The 12,943-nt window shown below is 49.0% G+C and overlaps 1 long non-coding RNA gene across 1 annotated transcript; it reads left to right on the top strand.

Annotated features, from left to right (window-relative positions):
• Positions 1-5,761: 5,761 nt before the first annotated feature.
• On the top strand, positions 5,762-10,211 carry LOC137756863 (uncharacterized). Its single transcript, XR_011072268.1, has 2 exons — positions 5,762-5,864; positions 7,176-10,211. It is a non-coding gene; the product is annotated as an uncharacterized lncRNA (long non-coding RNA).
• The last annotated feature ends 2,732 nt before the right edge of the window (positions 10,212-12,943 follow it).

Below are 12,943 nucleotides of genomic sequence, written 5' to 3'. Positions count from 1 at the left end.
AGATTTCACATATAAAATAACTATGTTTTATATATTTAAAAAAGAAGATGAGGAGTTGACAGTTGGACTGAGTCACAAGATACTATTTAAAAATGACCAGGTGGATTAGAAAAGACCATTTAGAACTTCTAGACATAAAAATAGGGATGCAATTAGAAACTCAATGGGTGAGTTAAACAGACTAAACCCAAAGAGTAATGTAGTGAACTAGAATATAGTTTTGAAGTTACTGATAAGTCAGGACAAGGAGATAAAAACATAAACAAAGTTGAGAAATGGAAGATAGCATGAGAAGGTCAAACATTTGTCCAGTCGGCCTTACAGAAGGAGATAATAGGGAAAAAATAGAGAAGCAGTATGTGAAGGGATAATGTCAGTTTCTCACAGTTCATGAAAGACACCAATCCTCAGTCCAAAGACTCACAAATAGTTCACTGTAGTCAGATGTTAGTGGTAGAATGTGGATGGTAGGTATATGGGTGTTCATAGCATATCTTCTTCAATTTGGCTGATTATTAGAAAGTTTTCATAATAATAAATTGAAGAAATAAACCCCATGAAAGGAAAATGAATAAAAGTGAGAACAGGGCATCCCTGGTGGCGCAGTGGTTGAGAGTCTGCCTGCCAGTGCAGGGGACACGGGTTCGAGCCCTGGTCTGGGAAGATCCCACATGCCGCGGAGCAACTAGGCCTGTGAGCCACAACTACTGAGCCTGCGCGTCTGGAGCCCGTGCTCCGCAATGGGAGAGGCCGCGATAATGAGAGGCCCGCGCACCGCGATGAAGAGTGGCCCCCGCTTGCCGCAACTGGAGGAAGCCCTCGCACAGAAACGAAGACCCAACACAGCCATAAATAAATAAATTAAAAAAAAAAAATGAACTCCAAAAAAAAAAAAAAAAAGTGAGCACAGAAATTAACAAAATAAACAGCAAAATTGGAATCACCACCAACCTAATTTGCTCTTTTAAGAGATTAAAATTGAACGCAACCAATCAAGAGAAAGCAATGCATGCAAATATTCAATATTAAGAATGCAAAGGAGGTAATAATTGCAAATACATCAGAGATTAATGACGTGAGAATAGTATGAACAACTTCATATTGAGTGAATTTGAAAACTTTAGTGAAAACAGGCAAATTCTCAGAAAAATATTATTAAAAACTGACTCAAGTAAAAACAGAAAACACAAATTATTAGAGAAGCTGAATACGTAGGGAAGTTTTTACTACAAAGGATCACGAGGCCCCCAAAACTTTACAGAAACCTTCTATCAAAAGGGAGCGATCATTGCAGTCTTACAACAGCACCTCCAGGGAAAGGCAAAAAGAGGAAATACTACGCAGCTTATTTTGTAAGGCTAAAATAACTTGATACCAAAACAAAGAGCACTAACACAAGTAGAAAATTATATATCAATCTCACTCATTCATGCAGGTTAAAATTCCTAAGCAAGAATAAGTCCAACCAAATCTTGCACGTGAATGTTCATAGCATCATTCTTCATAATGGCCAACGAGCGAAAGCAACCGAAGTGTTCACCAAATGCTGAACGGGTGAATAAAATGTGGTATGGCTACACAATGGAGTGTTATGCAGCCATACCATGAAATCAGATCCATGAAACAACAAGGATGAACCTTGCAAACAATATGCTGAGTGAAAGAAGCCAGTCACAAAAGACCACTCCTTTGGATTTCTGGACCCAATTCCAGGATGTGTGTGTGTTGGCTGGGGTGGGTTCCCACATAACACCAAGCAATTCTCGGACACCGGCAGGGTGTCCGAGGAGTCAACTCCATTCTGACCTTTTCTCCCGGGAGATAGCATCCGATTCCACAGGTTACAGGTTCAGTCCTACAGGACTGCCCCCCCCCCCTTCCAACTTGAGCTGCTAGTCACCGTCCCAGGTTGTTATCTGTGCTTCTGACTGGCTGGCTACAGATGGGAGGTCCCCACGTCCCCCTCCTTGGGTTTGACTCATTCGCTAGGGCAGCTCACAGAATTCAGGGAAGCACTTACTTACGTTTACCAGTTTATTCTAAAAGGGTATGATAAAGGATGCAGATGAACATCCAGATGGAAGAGAGGCACAGGGCGAGGCATGAGGAAAGGGCCCGGAGCTTCCACGCCGTCACCAGGGGCCACTCTCCCAGCACCCCCACGTGTTCACCAACCCGGGAGCCCTCTGGACCCAGTCCTCTTGGGTTTTATGGAGGCTTCATTATACAGTGTGACTGGTGAAATCATTGGCCGTTGGTGATGGAGTCAAGCTCCAGCCCCTCCCCACTCCCCGGAGATCGGGTGGGGCCGGGGAGTGGGGCTGAAAGTTCCAAGCTTCCGACCACATGGTTGGTTCTCCTGGCAAGTAGGAGGCACGTTGTTAGGCGCCACCTAAAAGTCACCTCGTTCCTGTCATAAGCGACATCTCTGTCATTCTCAACACGTAGGAAATTCGAAGGGTTTTGGGAGCTGTGACCCAGGAATTGTGGACTGAAGACCAACTATATATGAGAAGTAAATATTTGGTCATCTGAACGACCAAATATATATTTCTTGTAAATCACAGTATCACAACCACGTATTGTATGATTCCATTTGTAAGACATGTCTAGAATAGCAAACCTATAGAGACAGAAATTAGATTCGTGGTGGTTGCCTAGAGCTTGGGGAGAGACTGGGACTAGGGGATGACGGCTAAGGGGTGCAGGATTTCGTTTTGGGGTGATGAAAATATTCTAAAATTGAGGTGATGATTGCACAAACATGTGACTATCCTAAGCACCACCGAATTGTACACTTTAAGTGAGCGAATTGCATGGTACGGAATTCTATCTCAGTAAAGCTGTTTACAAAAGGAATCCTAAAGATTTTAGTAAAATAAGTTCAGCACTTTATAAAACTGAAAATGTGCATGAACGGGCGTCCCTGGTGGCGCAGTGGTTGAGAATCCGCCTGCCAATGCAGGGGACACGGGTTCGAGCCCTGGTCGGGGAAGATCCCACATGCCGCGGAGAAACGAAGCCCGTGCGCCACAACTACTGAGCCCGCGTGCCACAACTACTGAGCCGCTGTGCCACAACTACTGAAGCCCACGCTCCTAGAGCCCGTGCTCCCCAACAAGAGAAGCCACCGCAATGAGAAGCCCGTGCAGCGCCGCGAAGAGTAGCCCCCGCTCGCCTCAACTAGACAAAGGCCGCACGCAGCGACGAACACCCAACGCAGCCAAAGATAAATAAATAAATTAATTAATTTAAAAAATATGCACGAACAAGTCGGAATTTTTCCAGGTACGCAAAGCGGGTTTAACATTTGAGAACCTGTTCATGGACATCTCGGTAAAGACGGCAGATTGACCACGGACTTCTGTTTTCCCTCCGTCCCAAACCATCCTCTAAAATCACAGTGAAGGATTTGTTAAAGGCATAAACCCACGCGGCTGTGAAGAACTGAAGAAGACAACACAGTAACGTATTGGAAACTGGAAAGCAGGTGGATTTGTAGTAAATGATTTATCAGACCCAAGAGAGTTGAATCCTAAATACACTGCGGGGGAAGGCAAGACCCCCACTCCCCGGAGGCTGACCTCTGTGACTTCCCCTCTCCTACTTCACACAAAAGATGAAGTGTAGTCTCTGGAGAGAGTAAAACAAGGGGTCTCTGCCCTGGGGGATGCTAGACACATCTGACCGAGAATACTAGGCTAAAAACAACGTAAGTAAATATGCACAATAGATACGCGAGCCTTTCCCGAGCCCTTTTCCAGCGGCTCTCTTCCAGAATGTTGACAACCAGACCTTTACAACTGGGTCTAGAGATTCGAAGACAGTTCTCTGACCTATTTGAGCAGCCCAAGAGGCAAGACATGGGTCATAATATTAGGGGCACCCCAAGAAAATCGTCCGGCAAGGTCACCTTGCAGTGAACCCCGCAGCTGACAAGCACCACCCGTGTAGTCGGAGCTTCGGATCAGCGTTTTGGCCTTTCACTCTTAAATATGAGCAGACAGCCAATGATTTTATCAGACATCTCAGGGAAGCTCTAGCATAAAGACAGAAACCAAACAAGCAGGTTGGAAGAAACAAAAACTGTGCCAGAAGGAGAAACATTTTTTTTCAAGTCTCTTATTGTTACAAATTCCCCCTGAGAGGTGAGCTGTCGGGGCCATAAATTAAAGGAATCTTATCAAGTCAGTCAAGCTCATTAACACGTTAAAGGAGAAACGCGATGTGAGTGTCTCAGATGCAGCAAAAACAGTCAGCAGGACTGACCAGCCAGTCACATATGGGAACGTGATATGTGAACAGAGGCTGCATTCCTGGGGAAAGGAGGGCTGCCCACGTGGGGTACAAACAGAACAAAAGGCAATTAATTGTATCCCTGTGTCACCACCACATGTCAAAATCAGTTGAGGCTAGATTATTACTTAAATGTAAAGGAAAAAACGTTATAACTTAGAAGAAGATGTGGGAAAACAAATTACAACCTCAGCATAGGAAGAACGCTTTAAACAAAATACAAGAGCAAGAAGCTACTCAGGAAGATCTTGATATGTTACATTAAAAGCGGGAACAATTCTTAACTTAAAAAACACCAAGAAAAACCCACTGTGGACTGTGATGGGCTATTAGCAACACACATAACCAACAAATTATTAGTCTCTTAGATATGTGAGGGAGTACTGAGAAAAATCAGAAAAATACAAACACTTCAGCGTAAAAATTAGCAAAACAAAAACAAACCTAAAACAGATAATTCACAGAAGAGAAAAAAAGAAATGACCCGTAAACATATGAAAGGATGGCCAATTAATTCAATTATCAAGGGCGTGGAAAATCAAATCACAGTAAAGTACCATTTTCCTCATATCAGGCTGGTGATAGTCAAGTTGAAGGGGCCCCCATCCCAGGGACACGCCCTAGAAATTCTTCCACAGGTGCACGAATGCTCACAGCAGCATTGCTTGTAAGAGCCTCCAAACTGGAAACAACTCAAATGCCTGTTGTTGGTGGAACAGTTAAATAAATTATGCGATGGAATCATGTATGCTAATGAAAATGAATGAAATAGGGCACTGACATGGGTGAATGTGAAGTATGTAAATGGAGCGCAAATTGAAGTCACCAAAAATGCATACAATACGGTTCTATTGGTAAAAGTTCAAAACAGGCAAAACAAAACAGTATGTCACTTAAGGACACTCACACATTCATAAAACCATCTTTAAAAACAAAAGTGGTAAACACCAAGTTCAGGATAGCACTCACCCCCTTGGGGGGCAAGAAGGCAGCAGTAGAAGGGGGCCCTCGGCATGTGCCGTGTGTGTCGTGTAGCGGTGGTGTAGTCTGAAGCCGGATGGAGATGCCATGGCTGTGTGCTGCACACGTTATCCCTGTTTGTATTGTATAAAGTATCTTTAAATGCACTTGGGATGTCTTTACGAAAGCTTTCGTAAGTGTGATTGACCTTTTCAGGATTTAAAGTCTCTAAGGTATCATGGGCCTGTCAGATCCGTGAAATGATTTCTTCTTGGGGGAGATTTTGGCCAGCTGCTTCAATGGTGAATGAAGGCATAGCTTCATGTGAAGGCCAAATGGGCTGTATTGTATTTCAAAGCCAGCTCTCCTTCCGAGGTGCAGGCCGAGCTGCCCAGGACTCGTCGGGCCGCTGTTGTCCGATGGCAGCTGCTCTTCCCCTGGGCGGCCCGGCCCGAAATTGGTAACGCGCATCCTGTGACGTTGGTTTCTAGGAGGAGCACGGAGAAGCCAACTCGCTGAGCAGTGGAGCCCTGACGTGGACGAGGAAATTCAGCCTGGATTACTTAGCCCTGGACTTCAACTCAGCGTCACCAGCCCCTGTGCAGCAGGTAGGAAGTACTCTGTGTCTGAGAATTCCCAGGAGATTCCATTTCGGTTTGGATTTTGTTTCGATGATTCCACCATGGATGTTCTCTTTGCAAAGTCTGAAACATACAGACACGTACAGTGAAGAGTCTTAAAATCAGCCCTAATTCTGCCGCCCAGAAGTCCTGGCGTATTTCCCTCGGGGGGAACGTTCTTTGCATGTCTATGTGTAAATGGACGTAGTCTTCGTGCTCTTCAAAATTCGGACCATAAGGTTTGTTGAGAAATTGCTCTGGCAGAGGTGAGGGTGGGGTAAAGTGTAGTCCAGGCATAGGAAGGGCCTGCTGAGGGAAGAAGTAACAGCCCCGTTTGGCTAGACTCTGGGGAGTGGTGACGGGAGCTGTCAGCTGGCTTTGAAACAGCTCCGTCAAGGGCCTCAAGTGCCAGGTTGGGCAGTTTTGACTCCTCTGAGTAGTATTCTTGTCTGTGGAGTGGTCAGCAGAAATAACACCTATGTTGAAGCCTGTCGTGAGGACTCAGTGAGTTAATACGTGTAAGGGACCTTAGCCATTGACTGTTGTCACTCACTGCACAGGGGAAGCCATGGAATGAGTGGCTGGTAAGCAGTGGACAACGGCTAAATATTTCTTAGCAAGGGATGGTCGTAGTCTAGACTGCGCTAACAGTGTATTATTGTTTGATGAGAAAAATCACTTGCTGAACAGAATATACAGTGTAATTTCATTTTGTGTGTGTGGAGAAAAGAAGAGTCTGGGAGGCTTCCCTCCCCTTTTGCTGAATGAGCTCCCACTTGCCCTTTACCTTTCGTTTCATTCCACAAACCTAAAATGATAGTCCAGCAAAGCTGGTCAGCGGGATAGACAGAGAAGCACAGACGGTGCATTAGCCAGTTCTGGTCGGCTGTGCAGTGAAGACAAGCCCCGAATCTCTGCGGCTTTCGACCGCAAGGGCTTCTCAGTTGTCGCCTGTGGGACAGTCCGTCACGGTCCCCACGTGGGGCATGCCGGCGTCCTGGCAGGGGAAAAAGGGAGAGTGCAGGATCGCAGGACGCCTCTCTTCTCTTTAGGAGGGGCACCCGTCACCCCACTCACGTTATACTGGTCAAGGCGAGTCAGCTGGCTAGGGCCAAGTTGAAGGGAGCAGAGGTGAGGAGAGATTCACGCACATTCACACGCAGCGTGACACTTCTGCAAGTGACGACCCAGGAGGGAGGGCCAGCCAATACTCGACACTGTAAGCCACCAGAGACTGACTGACATTGTGCCGAATTTTTAAATTGGATGTAACGAAAGCTTTCTGTTCTCCCCCTTCAGAAACTCCTCTTCTCAGAGGAGCAGAGAGTAGACTACGTGCAAGTGGACGAGCAGAAGACGCAAGCTCTGCAGAGCACAAAGCAGGAGTGGACGGACGAGAGGCAGTCCAAAGCGTGACGGCGCTGGGCTGCGGGCAGGGGCTCTGAGGGGGGCCGGCCCTCGTCAGCGGCCGCGCTCGCCCCTGCCGAGCCTCAGGCCGGTGCGCCGGGACGTAGACAGCTCCATCCCGGCAGGGTGGGAGCCACCAAAGCAAAGGAGGCGTCAGAAATCTTCTCCAGTGGAGCCTTTGACGTGCAGATTGGAGCCAACGGGATGACATCTTTTGACTCCAGCGCCTGAAGTCTCGACCTCTGTCCTGTGCTTCCGCTGGAATCATGAATGATCCGAGGAGAGACGCGCCTGGACACCATCTTGTCCCCACCCCTGAGGACACAGTGCAAGACACCAAGCCTAGGGATGGTGGCAGGAAGACAATGCGAGTGACAGGAGCATTGAGTCCCGAGGTCCGGCATGAGCATATCAGATGACCCCGGTGGCTCTAGGGACATCGTTGTGCTTAAGCAGCCGCCTGTGGCCGGGTGTCCCTTTGCTGTTGGCCTTTTCCCGGCATGCTTTCACACGCACCGTCTCATCTCTTCCCCTCAAAGACCTCGGAAGCTAGGCTTGGCGGCGATCACTGCTCCCACTTCGAGGAAAACAATACCAAGAACCAGAGAAGGGAACGCTTGGCCCAGGATGACTCATGGAGTGAGACAGCGAGTCCGGCTCCTTCCGCCGTCTAATGCTGCCTCAGTCACTTAGGGTAACTTCGGAGACGCGTGGGAGACACGTGCAGGCACGGGATGACTCATCATCTCCTCTCCCTTTCATAGGATTTTGAGCAGGTGCTTTTCCACTTGAAAGGTATGCCTGTCGAGCCAGGGTTTCTTTGTGTGGTGTCCAAACGGGGCACTCTAGCGTAATCAGCAGTTACCATTAGAGACACCTCCCGACAACCAGTGTGAAATCCATGCTTGGTTCACATGGTCCCCTTGCCATGTGTGTCCCATGAGCTGGCTAGGGCTGGCAGAAGAACCTTTGCCACCCCGGGGAAAGCTATCCCTGGCCACACTGTGCTGGACTCAAGCTTCTGAGTGATTGTGATGACCCAAGAAACAACAGCAAACAAACCAACCAAAAACCGGTGACTTCAAGTCTCGGGTTTCCCGGCTAATGTTTCCCTTCTGCTTTAGTGGTGACTAGCTCTGGAGCGTGCACACGTTCCCACCATGCAATGAGGGCATCTTGTCACCCCTTCCTTCCTGGGGCACTGGGGTTCAGGGGACCCAGACGACAGGCTCGATTGGGCACAGAGTTTTACTTAATGCCCCTACCTGATCCTTCTGAGCACCTGCAGCCAGAAGACAAATCTGAACAACTGGGTAGTCGGCAGGTTCTGGCCCACTGTTCGGCCACGGTGTCTCATATACGGGGATGGATCACATAGGCGGGCAGGTCTGCGGCAGCCAGGGTTAGGCAGGGCAACTGTAGGCTTTGCTGTAGGGTTTCAGGGTCTCGAACTGCTCCGAAGGTAAGTGCCAAAATCTTGGCTTTTCAGACCAGGAAAGAAGTAATTTTGATGTTCAAAGCAGCACGGTCTGGTGACATCATTTTCTTCCCAGAGCAAGACGGGGGGGGGGGGGCAATTGCCAAGGGCTTCGACTAAGTTAAGAGTCCTTAGTGAGCCTGGATGGAGCCACGAGAGGGCTCCCTGAGCCCACGGCCTGCTCCCCGGCCAGAGCCTGTAAGGAGCTGCCTTCTTCCTTCTGTGACTTGCAAGGAGTCACAGAGCCTCAGGCAGGAATCCAGGGCTACGGACTGCCAGTTCCCATAGATGGTGGCTTCCCTATGTGTGGGCCACCTGTGTTTAGGTCACTGATTGCCTGACAAAGGCCAGTGCAGAAAAACTGTACGTCCAAGTGTCAAGTACCTCAGCAGATTGAGGATAGATTGGAATAGTAAAGGCAGCTGAAATTTTGTCGGCAGTGAAATGTCGTCCAGTTGACCAAAAAACAAAAATCTGTTTCTACAAAACGTTTCCAGGGACATACTTACTGCACGAAACAATAGACACTTGAGCAGCCGTGACTTGTTTGGAAGTGATTAGGGATTTAAAAAAATATGACTTCGCCAGGGCGTGTGGGATTACGTCTTGGGTGTATGGGATTCCCTGGGTGTATGGGATTATGTCTTGCTTTGATAAAACTGCTAATGGATGGCTACACAAAGGCATAATGATTCAGGGACACAAAATACAGGTAGTTTTGAGCTGACGGCAGCATATGCTCCTGAGAAAGGCACCGTAAATCACAACGATGCCGGCCAAATCTTGTTTTCCGGCAGAGGTAATCCACGTGTAATGGAGGGCTATGATTCTGATGGGGTCTGAGGGATTTTTGTTTTTGTTTTTTTTTTTTTTACCAGAAATGATCCCAGATACCACTCCAAGTCAAGTACACATGGCATGTCTGTACACTGCGCAGAGTACACCTTTCTAGAAGATCTGGGAATCAACAGGACAGTGCAGCAATTAATCTCGCATTATTTTCTGTAGCTCCTTTTTGCTCCGTTTCCTTCCGTCTCCTTTCATTAGGAAATACTTCCAGATCAGGGGTTTTGTCATGCAGAAAGGGGGACCGAAGGGTCTCAAGCCTAAGTCCACAGGCCCAGGAACGTTGGGAGTTAAGCTTTCCTTGGGGAGGGCGGAGCCCTGAGGCCCAGCACACAGCCTGGCTACAAGCGCATGGTGTGACCCTGGGGACTCAGTGTCCAGGCCACTTCACCACGCAGCAAGCAGCAGCTGAGTCGTGGCCGTTGGGTCCGGGTCGAGACTGATGGCTCCCCTGAGGCCTGGCTTCCCCCCTCTCAAGGCCTCCTCCTCGGGCCCCGTTCAAACCACCTTTGTATCCACAACCGTGCAGATGTTTAACAATTCACTACGCTTTTACTATTTCATGTCTGGCATTAATAAAAGTCTTATAAGGAGAGGAATCGTGACCTAAGTGCCCTCTTATTTAAGTGACGACATCTGAAAAACTACGGGACACATTCTGAAACCTGAATAAGTGGAAGTAGACTTCATTGCCATTTTCAAGTACAACAGACTTCACCTGACTCCCGTGGCATGACCTGCATCCATGTTACTTCGCTGCAAACAGTTGAGCGGGTGGCTGTAAGCAGCGCTGCTCCTGCTCAGCCAAACCACATCTTGACACCTGGGTCAGCAACCAGCTCCGATCATTGGCAGTAAAGTTACCGGCTCTGCCAGATACCACGTATAACACCACCTTTGTCATTACTGACATTAAAAAGCAACAGCGCCCAGCTTGCTTCTCCCCAGAGGGGGTCTCTTGTGCCACCGCCTCCCTTTTCCCTATGGCTGAGACTCCCAGTGGCCCTGGCTGCCAGGTCAGCAGCATCTCTAGGCCACGATGTGAGGCAGAGACCACCAGAATAGCAGGGGCTCAGGTCTGGGGAAAACAGGCCAAAAGCAGAGACCCTACAGCCAACGGGAGTCCTGGTGCTGAGAGGAAGGAGGAGAAGCCACGTGAAATTCCTCCCCCTGGTCAAGTCCGAGGCTGATTACCATGAACGCTTTTTCCTGACACACACTCCAGACCGAGCCCTTGACCTAAAGGAGAGCAGGTCGGCCCACAGGGCTAACCTCAGAAGCAGGGGCCGGGAAGCCTGACCTAAAGGTCTCTGAGCCCCAGGCCCCTCGTGCTCTGGCCCCTTTACTTCAGCAGACAGCTCCCTAAGTTGCCAGCTTTCTACTTCTTTATTTTCCTTGATCTTAAGTTGCATTTATCGTTATCATTTCCTTATTTTAATTGTCATTTGTTGTTACAAGTTTAGTTTTTATTTTCTGCAACTGAGAGCGAGTGGCAGTGGTGGAGGCCGGAGCAGGGGGCCCGACGGGAGACAGCAGAGCTGAGACGCACACTCCCCGCCACGGGCACTTCACCGATGGCAGAGGGGGGCTGGAGAGCCGCGGGGACGGTCAAGGCTGCCAGGTCACTGGAGCTCCACGGGGATGGTAACGAACCTGACCCCACTCTGCCGCCGCGTACAGACATCGGTTCCTGGGGGAGCTCCATGGGGAAGGCAGAACGATCCATGGCACGCGTCCCCTCTGCCTGATCAGAGCCATTTGGCTTCTGTCCAGCACTGTTGTTTTGGTCTTGGTTTCATGGCCAAAACCTCCATTTCCATGAGTTTTATCTTTTGCTTACCTTTGTATGAACAATTGCATCCTAACTGTTTTATGTCTGTCTTGAAATTTTAAATCATTTCCATTGTTTGGGTCTTCAACATGAGACTTTTAATTCACTTTCATACTCTACGGTGGTAGAAGTCAGAATAGTGGTTATCTCTATGGGGAAGAGGCAGGAAATAAAGAGTCAACTTGTAAATTATACTGTATTAGAGAAGGTGATGAGTGGTGTGGAAAAGAACAGCATGAAGAGGATTGGCTGCACACTGCGCTGTTGGTGGCCACAGGAAGAAGTAGGGTGAGAAGATGAGATCCGGGCAGACTCGCAGGAGATGAGAGAGTCAGCCAGGCGCAGTATTTGAGAGCACATTCAAGGCAGGGAGAACAGACTGTGCAGAAGCCCTAACTCAGTAGAAAACCTGGAATGTTGAGGGCACAGGCAAGAGGCCAGCGTGGCTGGCGGGGAGTGAGCAAGAGAGAGCGGAGGAGGTAAGAGGGGCAATGGGGGATTCACAGATTAGAATGTGGGGGCTTGCTGGCCATTACAAGGACCTCTGGCTTATGTTCTGGGTGAGAATGGAGCCCGTGACGGGAATTAGGCAGGGGAGACGTGATCTGACTTTTATTTTGAAAGGCAGGATCACTGTAGCCACCAGAGCTGCTGCGTGCCGGGCGGGGGACATGCTCCTTCATCACCGTCATCGCCATGCCCACCGCCACCATCCCCAGCACCAGCGTCCCCCTCCCTCCAGCCCACGCGGCCAGAGCTCTCTGGGTTCTGTCCCGGCAGACTCCGCTCACGCACATGCAGGAACAGGGACCGGATCTCCCCGCCACTGGCTGGCAAGAATCCCCTAAATGCAGCCAAAAGATACGAAACACAGGCTGTGAAGAAACTGGGCCTCAGGCGAGGGAGGACCCTCAGTGACCTCTGGGAGCCGAGACCCCGAAGAGGTGAGCCGTGCAGCTGCCCCAGCTTGCTGTCTACACGGACTGTCCGGACCGAGTCCAGCCGCCTCCCCGGGTCTCGGGGGTGGATCGCAGAGCGCGGGCAGCCGGAGCTGGCGGGTGGAGGACCGGAGAGGACACAGCGGCACAGGGGGAGAACCGTGCCCAAGGGCGGAGGGTCCGCTAGTCGAAACTCCGAATTCGGGTGACATCATGTACAGTACTCAGAGGGATCTTGTCTCAGTAGTGTGGAAAACTAAAAGCTGCTCTGCTCCCACCCATAAAGTCTCAAGGCAAGACTCAAAAGGACCAAACTGTTTCCAAGTAAGTTAACAATATTAGATTTTTTGAAGTTCTGGAATATACTTAGGAAAAAAAATACCCAGCACCCAAGGAAAAGGGTATGCTAAGATTCAGAAAACTCCAGCCCGTTATGAGGAGACAGATCAATTGATAAAAGACATCCCAATCGGAAAGGAAGAAGTAAAATTTTCTCTGCAGACAACGTGATTGTCTACGTAGAAAACCGAATGCAATGTACAAGAGTGAGGAGAACCAGTCAGTGAGT

Source organism: Eschrichtius robustus, chromosome X (genome assembly GCF_028021215.1).
Source record: "Eschrichtius robustus isolate mEscRob2 chromosome X, mEscRob2.pri, whole genome shotgun sequence".
Lineage (NCBI taxonomy): Eukaryota > Metazoa > Chordata > Mammalia > Artiodactyla > Eschrichtiidae > Eschrichtius > Eschrichtius robustus.
The sequence above is the reverse complement of the archived record's forward strand: the minus strand, read 5'-3'. Positions and strand labels throughout refer to the sequence as shown.